The sequence below is a fragment of the Geotrypetes seraphini genome, chromosome 15 (assembly GCF_902459505.1).
Source record: "Geotrypetes seraphini chromosome 15, aGeoSer1.1, whole genome shotgun sequence".
NCBI classification, from domain to species: Eukaryota; Metazoa; Chordata; class Amphibia; order Gymnophiona; family Dermophiidae; genus Geotrypetes; species Geotrypetes seraphini.
In genome coordinates, this window is record NC_047098.1 from 48975115 (window position 1) to 48988384 (window position 13270).

The window sequence follows — 13270 nt, forward strand, 5'->3', positions numbered from 1 at the left end:
AATACATTCCCTTTAAAATTCTTTGCTGTTCTGACTTCCATAATTTCTACTGAGTGGTTTTAAAATTTTATATTTATACATCGTTTTGATATTTCCCTCTTTTTATTTATTACAGTACTGCCTTGGGTGAATTGAATGTCTAACATCACAAGGTTAGGAAATGTGCCTTGCCTGGTTCCTATATACATATCTAGGGGTTTAAGTGTAGCTTTAATTTACCACATGTGATATTTAGGTTTTATTTGTACTATATGAGTTTTTAATTTTTGTATATCATATTTGATTTGAGTCTGATACTGTTTTTATGATATACTGATATCAACTATGATTTAGATGTTATGATTTATTATGCTAATTCAGTTTTATTTGTTGCTTTATTAATATGTGTATTGCCACTGAAGCAGCCCTTGCCAGACGAAACACAGCTATGTTGAACACTCTTTTTTAATGATTTCACAATAAAGGTTTTAAATATCTTTTAATGCCTGTTTCTGCATCTACTATCCTCTTAGGACTAGTGGACTGCTTGCTTTTCTATTTTCATGGGTAGCGTCAGGCCAGTTGGAAGAAATTTTTAGCCTATCACTATATGGTAGTTAAAAATCCACAAATGGTAGATTATATGCTCGCCAGCCACCAGCATATGTATATCTCCATTTTGGCCCTAATTTTTCAATCTCTTAACTGAGATAAAAAAGTAATACTAAAACAAATTGAAAAAATTAATTTCCCATGAACTACAGGGTAAAAATCCAGTAAATATTATTTGATTCTGCTATAAATTGGAGGGGTTAGATGGGTTGCCAGGCCTCTTCTTCATGTCAAATATATTATGAGCCTCTTTAGCTTTGAATCAGTCTGTGTGTGGTTGTTGAAAACAAAATGTAGCGTCCCTTCGGAACCCAAACAGATGCCTGGTAGGTGTAAATGAACTTGACAAGCACTTTCAAAAACAAACAGAGGCCACCAACCAAGCTCCTGGCACATGGAGCTGCCACATGTTCACAATAAAGGTGCCACATTGCCCTGTTTGACTGCAATCCAACTCTGAGCCCCAAGCAGGAGGGGGAGAAGGGGGTGGGGGGAGAAGCTGGGTGCATTTGTTTGGCTGCAGCAAACTGTCTCATTAACAGCTGTGTGAAAAACCAACAAGGAGGACATTTTTCACGCTGGAGTGAGTAAACGGTAGTGTGTGAGCCTGCTGGGCTTGACCCTTTCCCTACCCCCCCATCTGCCTGCCTGGAACAAAGCAACACAAAATAGGCTTGGTGTTATACGCAAAACCAAGGGAGCTTCAAAAAGCAGACTTGCCTTAAAAGGTTTTTCACAATGATTCATACAACCAGATTCATCAAGGAAATGCAAAAACCCCATAAGAATCTCTCCACAATTCAGGTGGAAAGAAATTCCAAGATATGGGATTTTTACTGTGGTTGCAAGATATGAGTAGAAAAAAGGAAGGGTCACAGTTACATTTTGCTTTTTTACAATGAACACATGTCTATATTTTCAATGGGAAAAAAGATAAAATGTTGAAATTGCAAGCAAACTCTGCTAGATTTTCCTCTTAGCCTCTTAAAAAACAAAATCTCTCATTGGTTAGGATGCTCTTCTAAATTGTTTCTCTCTCCTCTACATTTCTGTGGAGGACAAGAGTATTGCCCATGTTTCATTCTGAAGGTTTTAGCATGTTGACTTCTATGGTAGAGATTACTGTGGTATACAAGGCCCAGTGTACTCTCTTCTATGGAATAGATTGCTGTAATGTAGCATTTTCTATGTAATCCTTACTTTCTATAGTAAATATTACTGATGCTGTATCAGTTCCCGTCAACAATCTTAAAGATGTTCTAAAACAAATGGCTAATTTTATAATGTGTTTTTCCATGGTTAAACTCTGTATATACATGTATATTGTTTTTTGGAAGCTTCTATGCCGCTACTAATGACTGGGAGTCAATTCTGAGAGGTGTTACAATACATGAGCTAAATATATGTGAATCTTACCTATTTATACATCTATATACATATACTATAATTATTGTTTCTCTATTGTCATATACTCATTTGTGAGTTCACCATTTTGTGTTCCAAGTGGGGGGTAGCCCTCCGTTTCCTCCATGCTGCTATTTCCCCTAAATGTTTCTTTATTTGCTAAAGTGTTCTGTGAAGAATATAATCTTTATTCCTTTCTTTAACTTTTTGGTGTCCTTTTCTAATTTTAATTCCTTTGGAAGGGAGTTCCACTACATTGGGGGCCATCTCTGAGAACATTATTTTCCTGACGCTTTTGTATTTGATGTCTCTGAAGGAGGGTATTTCCAGTAAATATTCTTGGCTTGAGGGATTCATCCCCTCTGTATTATGCATATTGAAAGCGGCTTCTTTTTGAACTGATGCTGTTGGAAATGGACAGATGCTGGTTCTGGGGATGGTCCACCATGCTAGAAATTACAAGCTATAGGGCAGTGGTTCTCAACCTTCCTAATGCCGCGACCCTTTAATACAGTTCCTCATGTTGTGGTGACCCCCAACCATTCCTCATGTTGTGGTGACCCCTAACCATAAAATTATTTTCGTTGCTGCTTCATAACTGTAATTTTGCTACTGTTATGAATCATAATGTAAATATCTGATATGCAGGATGTATTTTCATTGTTACAAATTGAACATAAAGCATAGCGATTAATCACAAAAACAATATGTAATTATATATTGTGAAATATTTATTTCTAATTACAAATAAATGTATGTGGGCGTATCTACATGTGGGTGGACCCGCCTGGAGACGGATAGAGGAGCGGTGTCTCGGTTCCTAAGACCATCGGAAATATGTGTTTTCCGATGGTCTTAGGCGACTCCTGTGAAAGGAGAACCGCTGCTATAGGGGAACCCTATTAGCTATCTCTGTCTCACAGAGAACAAAGTTTGTTGTTAAATAGATGACTCTTGCTATAAAATGATGTTATATAAGGTTTATTTACCTATTTTGTTTTATTCATTTGAACTATTGTGTTGTATTTATTCTTTTTGGTTCATGGGTGATATTTTTCTACATTTCATAGGGTCTTCCTATATGTTATATATTTTGTACTTACCGATTGCTAAATAATATTTAGCTATGTTATTCTATTACATTTTCTGTTCATTCTTGCTTTTTCTACTTAGGTCCAGGATAATTTAGTCCAATTACTTAATTTATTTACTTTTTATGTACCCTATTAATACTGTTGCTAGATTTTGGTAAAGGGGGAGGGTGCTAGCATTAGGGGATGTAGAATTTCTTGAGAAGTCTGCAGCATGTTCTGGTTCCAATGATTGGAAATTATTTTAAAATTATAAGGTGCCATTTGCTTGCTCTTAGCATATAATGGTGGAGTCGCTGTTAAAATAGGTCTCAGTTTATCAGTTTACTGCAGATCTTGTTTTATTTGTAGACTGTTTATAACAGGGGTCTCAGAGTCCCTCCTTGAGGGCCGCAATCCAGTCGGGTTTTCAGGATTTCCCCAATGAATATGCATGAGATCTATTAGCATACAATGAAAGCAGTGCATGCACATAAATCTCATGCATATTCATTGGGGAAATCCTGAAAACCTGACTGGATTGCGGCCCTCAAGGAGGGACTTTGAGATCCCTGGTTTATATGTACGAGGGCGTGCTGAAAAGTTCTCAGCCCAACCAAGAAGTGAACGACATGGATATGGTTCAATCAATGATCTGAAACCATGTCACAACACAGAATTTTGTTTCAGCAAATTGGCACGTAACAAAATTAGATAACACTCTTTTCAGCTATAGTGGCAAAATGACGCTCAGAATTTAGGAAGCTGGTTGGTTGGACTGAGAACTTTTCAGCACCACCTCATATGTAATAAAAGTGAGCCAAGTATAGGGCAATCAAGCCATTGTGACATCACTGATGAGGCTGACTCTTATTGGTGGAATGAGGCATTATGATATCACAATCTCAGCTCTGGTTATCAGACACTGAAACTCTTCACACTACAAGGGGGTGCTGAAAACGTCTCAGCCCAACCAAGAAGAAAATGACGTGGATATGGTTCAATCAATGATCTGAAACCATGTCAAAACACAGAATTTCATTTCTGCAGATTGGCATGTAATGAAACTCTTTTTTTCAGCTACAATGGCAAAATAACACTCAGAATTTAGGAAGTTGATTGGTTGGGCTGAGAATTGTGCAATCTCTGCAGCTGTCTGATTCCTTTTATTGGATATTTGTTCTGTAATTTATGAAACTAATAGACAGATGTTAAAAAATAAATCAGATGGGGTTTTTAGAAGATTTTGAAGGATCTGAAGTGTGTTGAGGTGATTGTGTTTATAGCGGACTAGTATCAGATCAGGTTCAACTAATGAGACACTGCCCCTTGAGGAATCTTTAAATACAGCTGAATTGTTTCCGTAGATGTGTATGTGGTCAAGTGTTTGAAATAACGAGTTTAAAATATGTAGCATTTCAAGTTTCAAGTTTTATTAATAATTTATTTAATCGCCTATCATGGATTCTAAGCGATGTACAATAAAATAGGAGAGTATACAATAAATAAAAACGACATATAAAACAGATTACATGGACAGAGACAGACTTACTATTAAACAGTAGGGAGAGAGGGTAGAACTACAATCAAATTCAAGAAAAGAGAACATAAAGAGGTAAATACAGGAGGAAGAGGGGAGGAGAAGGTTATACTTATTTATAGCTGTGGATTACCAATTTGGATGATACATAAATCCATTTGTAGTCTCATCTGAAGGCATTACTTACTCAGTCCCTTCACCATCATGCCAAGTTTATATTCCAAGTGCACCACAAGAAAAACCTCACTCATTGGCCTTCACTCTCACTTTTTGGGATGGGCCACCCATGGCATTTTATCTTCCTTCCTTCCCCTCCTCTGGTCCAGCAGCTTCCTTACCCCCACCATTGGCGTAGTATGTGGGGGTAGGGTGGACCAGGATATGATGTCAGAAGGGAGCCGAAGCCGGCGCGAGCAGCAGGTGGAAGGTGCTGCTTGTGCCAGCAAACATTTCAAGAGGGATGTGGGGGTGGGGGGAGGGGTGCTCAAGTGGCAGGAAAGAGTATATGGGGGGGTGCTGAAGAGCGGGGAAGAGTATGTGGGGGCACACGTCGCGGCAATGCTAGGTGCCCCTAAGCCACTGCCTACCACCACTGCTTCCAGCAAAAATATTAAAAAGTAGCATAAAGGTGTGGATTCGCTGTCTAGGCCAGGGGTGGGCAACTCCGGTCCTTGAGGGCCGGAATCCAGTTGGGTTTTCAGGATTTCCCCAATGAATATGCATTGAAAGCAGTGTATGCAAATAGATCTCATTGGGGAAATCCTGAAAACCCGACTGGATTCCGGCCCTCGAGGACCGGAGTTGCCCACCCCTGGTCTAGGCTATACTACTGATGGCACTTCTTATTTCTAAAACAGCACAATAATATAACCCTAATTAGATAATAGCCAATAATAACCAAGATGTAACAACACTAAAGAATTGGCTAACACACCTTGTCCTTGGAACAAAAAAGTCTAAAGAAGTGAAACAGATCTATGAATTTGTAAATGATGGACATCAGTATGAGCCCTTAATAGATCAACGATAACCTCTGGCTCAGGCAATATCTCAAAAGGTGACCAGCTCCAGACCATAGTCTAAATGAGAATAGCCTCATACATCATATAGTCCATACAAAATTAATAAATGTGTAAATCAAGTAACACTCCCAAAACAAACACAGTAGACTTTTGCACCAAGGAGAAGGGGTTGTAAAGGCTAAATATATACATACATACCCTAAAGAACCACCCAATGAACAAAAACCCACCTAATAAATATAGAAATAAATAAATGAGAGAATAAATAGATTGTACTATAAAAATAGTGAACCATACAGTAGACAAAAACAGTACCTATGTATAAAGTGCAGGTGGTGAAAGGTAAATACTTAATAAATAGTAAAAGAAATGCAAAGTGCACGGTGCTTATTAGTAATTCATAAAATACAAATATATATATATATATCTGAATGAAATATGACAAAACAAAAGACAAATAAATATAAAGTGCTAATGCAAGTCCCTATTAACAGTCCAGAACATATGCCGTTTTTTGTATGTAAAGTGCAAATGCAAATCTTCGTAAGGGAAAAAGAGAATTATCAGAAATCTCTAGCACCACATATAAAGGAGATTTTTGTTACTAACATTCCTAAGACTTTAAAGTGCCACAGTCACACCAATCACACAAACACACCAAACAATAAATAATGAATAAATAACTTCAATCAATAAGCATTCAAAAGCGCACAATAGCCATAGTAAATTGCATTACAAACTATCCTAACATCGCTCATAGCTCAAAAATATCACCACTCTGAAATAACTCATAGATATCATCACTCGATAAATCACCACTCGACAGAGCTCCGTTTCGCCACTTCGTCAGGAGCAGAGATTATTTGAGGAAAATGTAGAGTGAATAAAGAACCGACATAGATTGCTAAGTCTGGCGGAAAGAAAATGTCAAGGTTCCACAATCAAAAATGCTGAAACAAACAAAAAAAAAAAGTATGGCGGCTTCAGGTTTTAAAGACGCCTAGGAGATCCTGCATGGACAACGCCCTCCACCTGGGAGGGAACGCAAAAAGCGTGAAGACGTAATGACGTCATAACGCAGTAAAAGAAAAAAATATAATATGAAAAAAATATATATGGGAAAGAAAAACAACCTGAAAAAAGAAGGAGAAGTTTATTCACATCTGTACAGAAATGAAAAGGAGAAGTGGCAAATGTTATAGGTGACTCTCAGAAAGAGACCAAGACGTGACATCGTTCAGGGCCCATATTGCTTTAATGTTTAGCACATCCACCTTAATATTCGAGAGCCTCTAGTAGGGTTTTCAGAATTTCTCCAATGAATATGACAGAGATGATTCGCATGCGCTGCCTCTACTGTATGCAAATAGATCTCATGCATATTTGTTGTGAAAATCCTAAAAACCTGATAGTGAGGGCCAAGGTTGGTTACCCCTGGTTTAGCTCATCTACTAAATCCCCTGTTATAAATGTCATCACCCGCCACTAGCTGTCTCCTTCCCTTGTCCATACCATTTCTTTCTCCCTATGTCCCAAACATGTTAAAATAATTTTCAGCTTTGTGTGCTTATTCAAACTCCCACCACCCTTTCAGTAAGAAAAGATGGTGAGTCACTATGATTTATAACTTTCTACACTAGTAGCTGCATTCCAGCCTCTTTTTCTCTCCCCCCCCCCCCCCTTCAGTTCTCACCTTCCCACATAAATGACAGAAAAGACTGCTTTTACTGGGTCTCACCCTTGGCAGTATTCCTCTTCTAGTAGTTGGATAACACCGGGGGGGGGGGGGGGGGAGAAAGAAGGAACCCAAGAAAGTCAAACGTTAAACGCATCCTCCTTCATCACCCTTGCATCTCTTCCCGTCTCGTTTCCAGTGCATCAGCCTGTATACCCCTTTTTTATTATTATTTTCTTCTTTTTTATTTCTAATTTTAGATATGTTTTACTTTTAATTTATTTTTTAACTCTTTCCATTATAAACCGTTTAGATACCTATTTGATAAACGATATATCAAAGAATAAAGAAACTTGGAAGCTCACAACCTTGTTAGTGGAGAGCATATAGGATAGGTATTTGAGCACAGGGTACATACAGTCATATGCCTAACTGTCTCTTCTAGATGCTCAAATCTCCTCTGCTGCTCATTTGACCTCTGTCATCTTGTCTTGTTTAAGTTCTCATGCATCTGTTATAAAGTAGTTTTTGGCATGTCGCCAGGCTATCTTATTCCTCATTTTTCTTTGAGTCACTCTAATAAGAGTACATGTAGAGTCCACCTGTTCTTATATCCTTCCATAAAATCTTGTCATTACAAAAAGTTTCTTGAGAGAACTTTCTCATTTCAGGCCGCTAAATTAAATTCATGGCTAGGAAAAATAATGTTAGAGGCTTCTTCTTATTTAGATTTCAGAAAATTGTTAAAGACACAATTATTCGATAGGCTGGTATCTTAATGTACATTATTATTTTAACTTGTTCTTCCTTTTTTAACCTGACGTATTAATTTGCTTGGTTTTACTATTTTATCCGTTGTATTTTTATGCACTGTATGTATTGCCTCTGTTGTGAGCCGCCTAGAACCCTCCTGGTATGGCAGCATACAAAAACAAAATAATAATAATAATATTATTATTATTATCTATCTTAGGATCCTTTTGCTTTCCTTTTTCTTCAACTAGGACCTTTTTATTGCAATCTAGAAAGCTCTATGTTTTATTTTCCGTAAAATGAGAGTGAGAAAATTTGACTGAGAGAGAGCGAGAGAGAAAGAGCATTGTGTAACATTTTTCAAGCATATTAAAGGAAAAAAAATATAGTTTTCTTGAATTTCCAAAGTAGTTTGCCCTGTGGAAATAAAGAACAAGCCAGAGAAGAATGAACAGACCGGTCTGAGGCAATTGAGTTTTCTATAATCCCTAAGAATACATATTATTCCTGATATAATAGCGAAATACTGAACCATGTGGTGCTGTGGGATATAGGTTACTAAAGGTTATACCTTGAGGTGGAGGTCCATGGCCCTTATTTATAACCTCTAGTGATATGATTGCAATGTTGTTATAACCAGAACAATGCATTGCATATCTCAATAAAATCAATGTATCCATTACTGTGCAATAGGAGTTTGGCTGGTTTCTACAGCCTAAGAGGTTTTTTTTCCTCATATTGCAAACAGGGATTACAGACAAGAGACCCAAGCTATAGTATGCATTTGTAGTTTCAGTTTTCACCCCCTCCCTTTCCCTGTGGTTATATGGAGCACATGAATTGGTGTGAGAGGTAATGGTGCTGTGGCCAATTAATAACAGTGATCATAACATGGTCAAATTTGATATAATCCTTGGAATAAGTTCACACAAGAAATCCAACACAACAACATTTAACGTTAAAAAAGGAGAGTATGATAATATGAGGAGAATGGTAAAAAAGAAACTTAGAGGAGCAGCTGCAAAGCTCAAAAATTTACATCAGGCATGAATGTTACTCAAAAATACCATCCTGGAAGCCCAGATTCGATATATTCCATATATTAAAAAAGGAAGACCACACAGCAGCCGGTGTGGTTACCAAGTGAGGTGAAGGAAGCTATTAGAGTTAAAAGAGAATCCTTCAGAAAGTGGAAGGATCTGATTGAAAATAAATGTAAACAGCACAAAGAATGGGAAGTCAAATTGCAAGGTGCTAATAAGAAAGGCAAAGAGAGACCTTGAAAAGAAGATTGCACTGAAAGCAAAAAACACACAGTAAAAATTATTTTCGGTATATTAAAAGCAAGAAGCAGGAAAGAGAATCAGTTAGACCGCTAGATGACTGAGGGATAAAAGTGGTTCTCAGGGAAGACAAAGCCATAGTGGAGAGATTAAATGAATTCTTTGCTTTGGTTTTTACCAATGAAGACGTGGGGGAGTTACCAGTGCCAGAAATGGTATTGAATTCTGATGAATCAGAGAAACTCAAACAAATCTCTGTAACACTGGAAGATGTAATGGTCAATTTGACACATTGGACTGGTTGGTATACCATCCCAGAGTGCTGATTGAATTGAAAAATAAACTTACAGAGCTATTTTTAGTCATTTATAATTTTTCTTTAAAATCCAGTATAATACAGGAAGACTGGAGGGTAGCCAATGTGATGCTGATTTTTAAAAGGGGTTCTAGAAGTGATCCGGGAAATTATAGACCAGTGAGTCTGACATCAGTGCCGGTCAAAATGGTAGACTATTATAAAGAACAAAATGACAGAACATATACAAAAGCATGGATTAATGAGAGAAAGCCAACATGGATTTAGTCAAGGGAAATCTTGCCTCACCAATCTGCTGCATTTCTTTGAAGGGACGAATGAACATGTGGATAAAAGTTAACTGGTTGATATTGTGTATTTGTATTTTCAAAAGGCATTTGACAAAGTACCTCATGAAAGTCTTCTGAGGAAATTAGAATGTCATGGGATAGGAAGCAATGGCCTATTATGGATTAAGAACTAGTTGAAAGACAGAAAACAGAGTAGGTTTAAATGGTCAACATTCTCAGTGAAGAAGGGTAAATAGTGGGGTTCTCCAGGGGTCTGTGCTGGGACCGCTTGATTTTAAACATATTTATCAATGATCTAGAGATGGAAATAACTAGTGAGATAATTAAATTTGCTGATGACACAAAGGGGTCCTTTTACTAAGGCGCGATGTAACGTGTGCTAATAGATCTAGCACGTGCTAACGATTAGAATGCACTCAATGCTAAGGCTCTCACAGAATGTTAAGTCTAATTATGCTAATCAGTTAGCGTGTGCTAAATCGGTTAGCGCGCCTTAGTAAAAAGACCCCAAAGTTGCTCAAAGTTGTTAAATCACAAGAAGATTGTGAAAAATTGCAGGAGGACCTTGTGAGACTGGAAGGCTGGGCATCAAAATGGCAGATGACGTTTAATGTGAGCAAGTGCAAAGTGATGCATTTGGGAAAGAGGAACCCGAACTATAGCTACGTGATACAGGGTTCCATGTTAGGAGTCACTGCCCCGGAAAAGGATCTCTAGGTGCCATCGTTGAGGATACATTGAAACCCTCAGCCCAGTGTACTGCGGCGGCTAAGAAAGCAAATAGAATGTTAGGAATTATCAGGAAAGGAATGTAAAACAAAGATGAAAATGTTATAATACCCTTGTATCACTCTATAGCAGTGTTTTTCAACCTTTTTACACCTATGGACCGGCAGAAATAAAATAATTATTCTGTGGACCGGCATCGGTCCGTGGACCGGCGGTTGAAGAACACTGGGCTAAGTCGTGGGCCAGACCCCGCCTATCTCTACCCAATCTCCACCCCAGACCCCGCCCCCATAATAGTACTAATTGCACCTTGCACGTCCCGTGCCTCATCTGGAAGCCTTCCCTCTGACGTTGCAACGTCAGAGCGAAGGCTTCCGGTTCAGGCGCAGGATGCCCGTAGGAGCCACTGCCCGTGGCTTTGTGCACTGAATCAGTGAGGAAGAGGGAGCTGGCTCGAAGATAATGCCGCATCGATCACACCGTGGACCGGCGGTTGAAGAACACTGTTTTGGGCCTGATGCACGTGCTGGCCCTGTGGACCGGCAGGAAATTTCTGTGGACCAGCACTGGTCCATGGACCGGTGGTTGAAGAACACTGTTTTGGGCCTGATGCACGTGCTGGCCCTGTGGACCGGCAGGAAATTTCTGTGGACCAGCACTGGTCCATGGACCGGTGGTTGAAGAACACTGTTTTGGGCCTGATGCACGTGCTGGCCCTGTGGACCGGCAGGAAATTTCTGTGGACCAGCACTGGTCCATGGACCGGTGGTTGAAGAGCACTGCTCTAGACTACAACTGCAATTAGAAAAGTTACAGAAAAGGGAGATGAAAATTATAAAAGGGATGGAATGACTTCCCTATGAGGAAAAGCTAAAGCAACTAGGGCTCTTCATCTTGGAGAAAAGAAGGCTCAGGTGGGATATAATAGAGGTCTATAAAAATAATGAGTGGAGTGGAAAGGGTAGATGTAAATCGCTTGTTCACTCGTTCTAAAAGTAGTAGGACTAGGGGGTGTGCGATGAAGCTAGTAAATAGTAGATTTAAAACGATCCATAGAAAATATTTCATCACACAACATGTAATTAAATTCTGGAATTCGTTGCCAGAGAAGTTGGTGAAATCAGTTAGCTTAGCAGGTTATAAAAATGTTTGGATAATTTCCTAAAAGAGAAGTCCATGGGTCATTATTGAGACGGCTTGGGGAAATCCACTGCTTATGCTTTGGATAAGCATCATAAAATTTGTTTTATTACTTGGGATCTAGCTAGGTACTTGGGACCTGGGTTGGCCACTGTTGGAAACAGGATCATGGGCTTGATGGACCTTCAGTCTGTCCCAGTATGGCAGCTCTTATGTGAGCCAAGTATAGGACAATCAAGTCATTGTGACATCACTGTTAAGGTTGGCTCTTAGGTATTGGTGAAATGAGGCATTATGACATCACAATCTCAGCTCTGAAATGTTGCTACTCTTTGGATTTCTGTCACGTACTTGGGATCTGGGTTGGCCACTGTTGGCAACAGGATACTGGGCTTCATGGGCCTTCAGTCTGTCCCAGTATGGCAGCTCTTATGTGAACCAAGTATAGGACAATCAAGTCATTGTGACATCACTGTTAAGGTTGGCTCTTAGGTATTGGTGAAATGAGGCATTATGACATCACAATCTCAGCTCTGAAATGTTGCTACTCTTTGGATTTCTGTCACGTACTTGGGATCTGGGTTGGCCACTGTTGGCAACAGGATACTGGGCTTCATGGGCCTTCAGTCTGTCCCAGTATGGCAGCTCTTATGTGAGCCAAGTATAGGACAATCAAGTCATTGTGACATCACTGATAAGGTTGGCTCTTAGGTATTGGTGAAATGAGGCATTATGACATCACAATCTCAGCTCTGAAATGTTGCTACTCTTTGGATTTCTGTCACGTACTTGGGATCTGGGTTGGCCACTGTTGGAAACAGGATACTGGGCTTGATGGGCCTTCAGTCTGTCCCAGTGTGGCTATTCTTATGTTCATATGTTCATTCAGGTCTTTATCTTTCTGCCATGATTTACTATGCAATTGTTTCACTATACAGCAGAACTATCTAGATAGGAATGGCTCCTATTCAAATAAGTCCCAATCACTGGGTCCATACTTGGATTTGCAGTATCACAATCTGGATGGCGCCACTGAAAATTTCAACAGACCACCTTGGCAGGTAGTGCTGGGACAGTTCAGGGGCAGAGCTGGGAAGTTGGCTAGTGATATTATTCAGTCTGTTATCTGGGTAAGTAGCCAGATAAAGTTAGGACATCAAAAGGCTGTTGTATCTTTGGGGACTTTTTACTGAAGGGCCTTAAATATTTAAAACACCATTAGCTCATGAAAACAGGCTACTGGATTTGCAGGTCCGATATAAGCTGTTGTTTGTAGTTTACCAAAGTCTGCATGTGCTGGCCCCAAAATATTTAACTGATTGTCTGGTGTATCATATTGCGCTTCCCAAGGGTGTCAGGTCAAAAGCGCGCCGGGACAAAGGCGCGCGCAGACAATTGAGCGCAGAGCGGAGGGGCGCACCGAAGAAAATTACTGTTTTTAGGGGCTCAGACGGGGG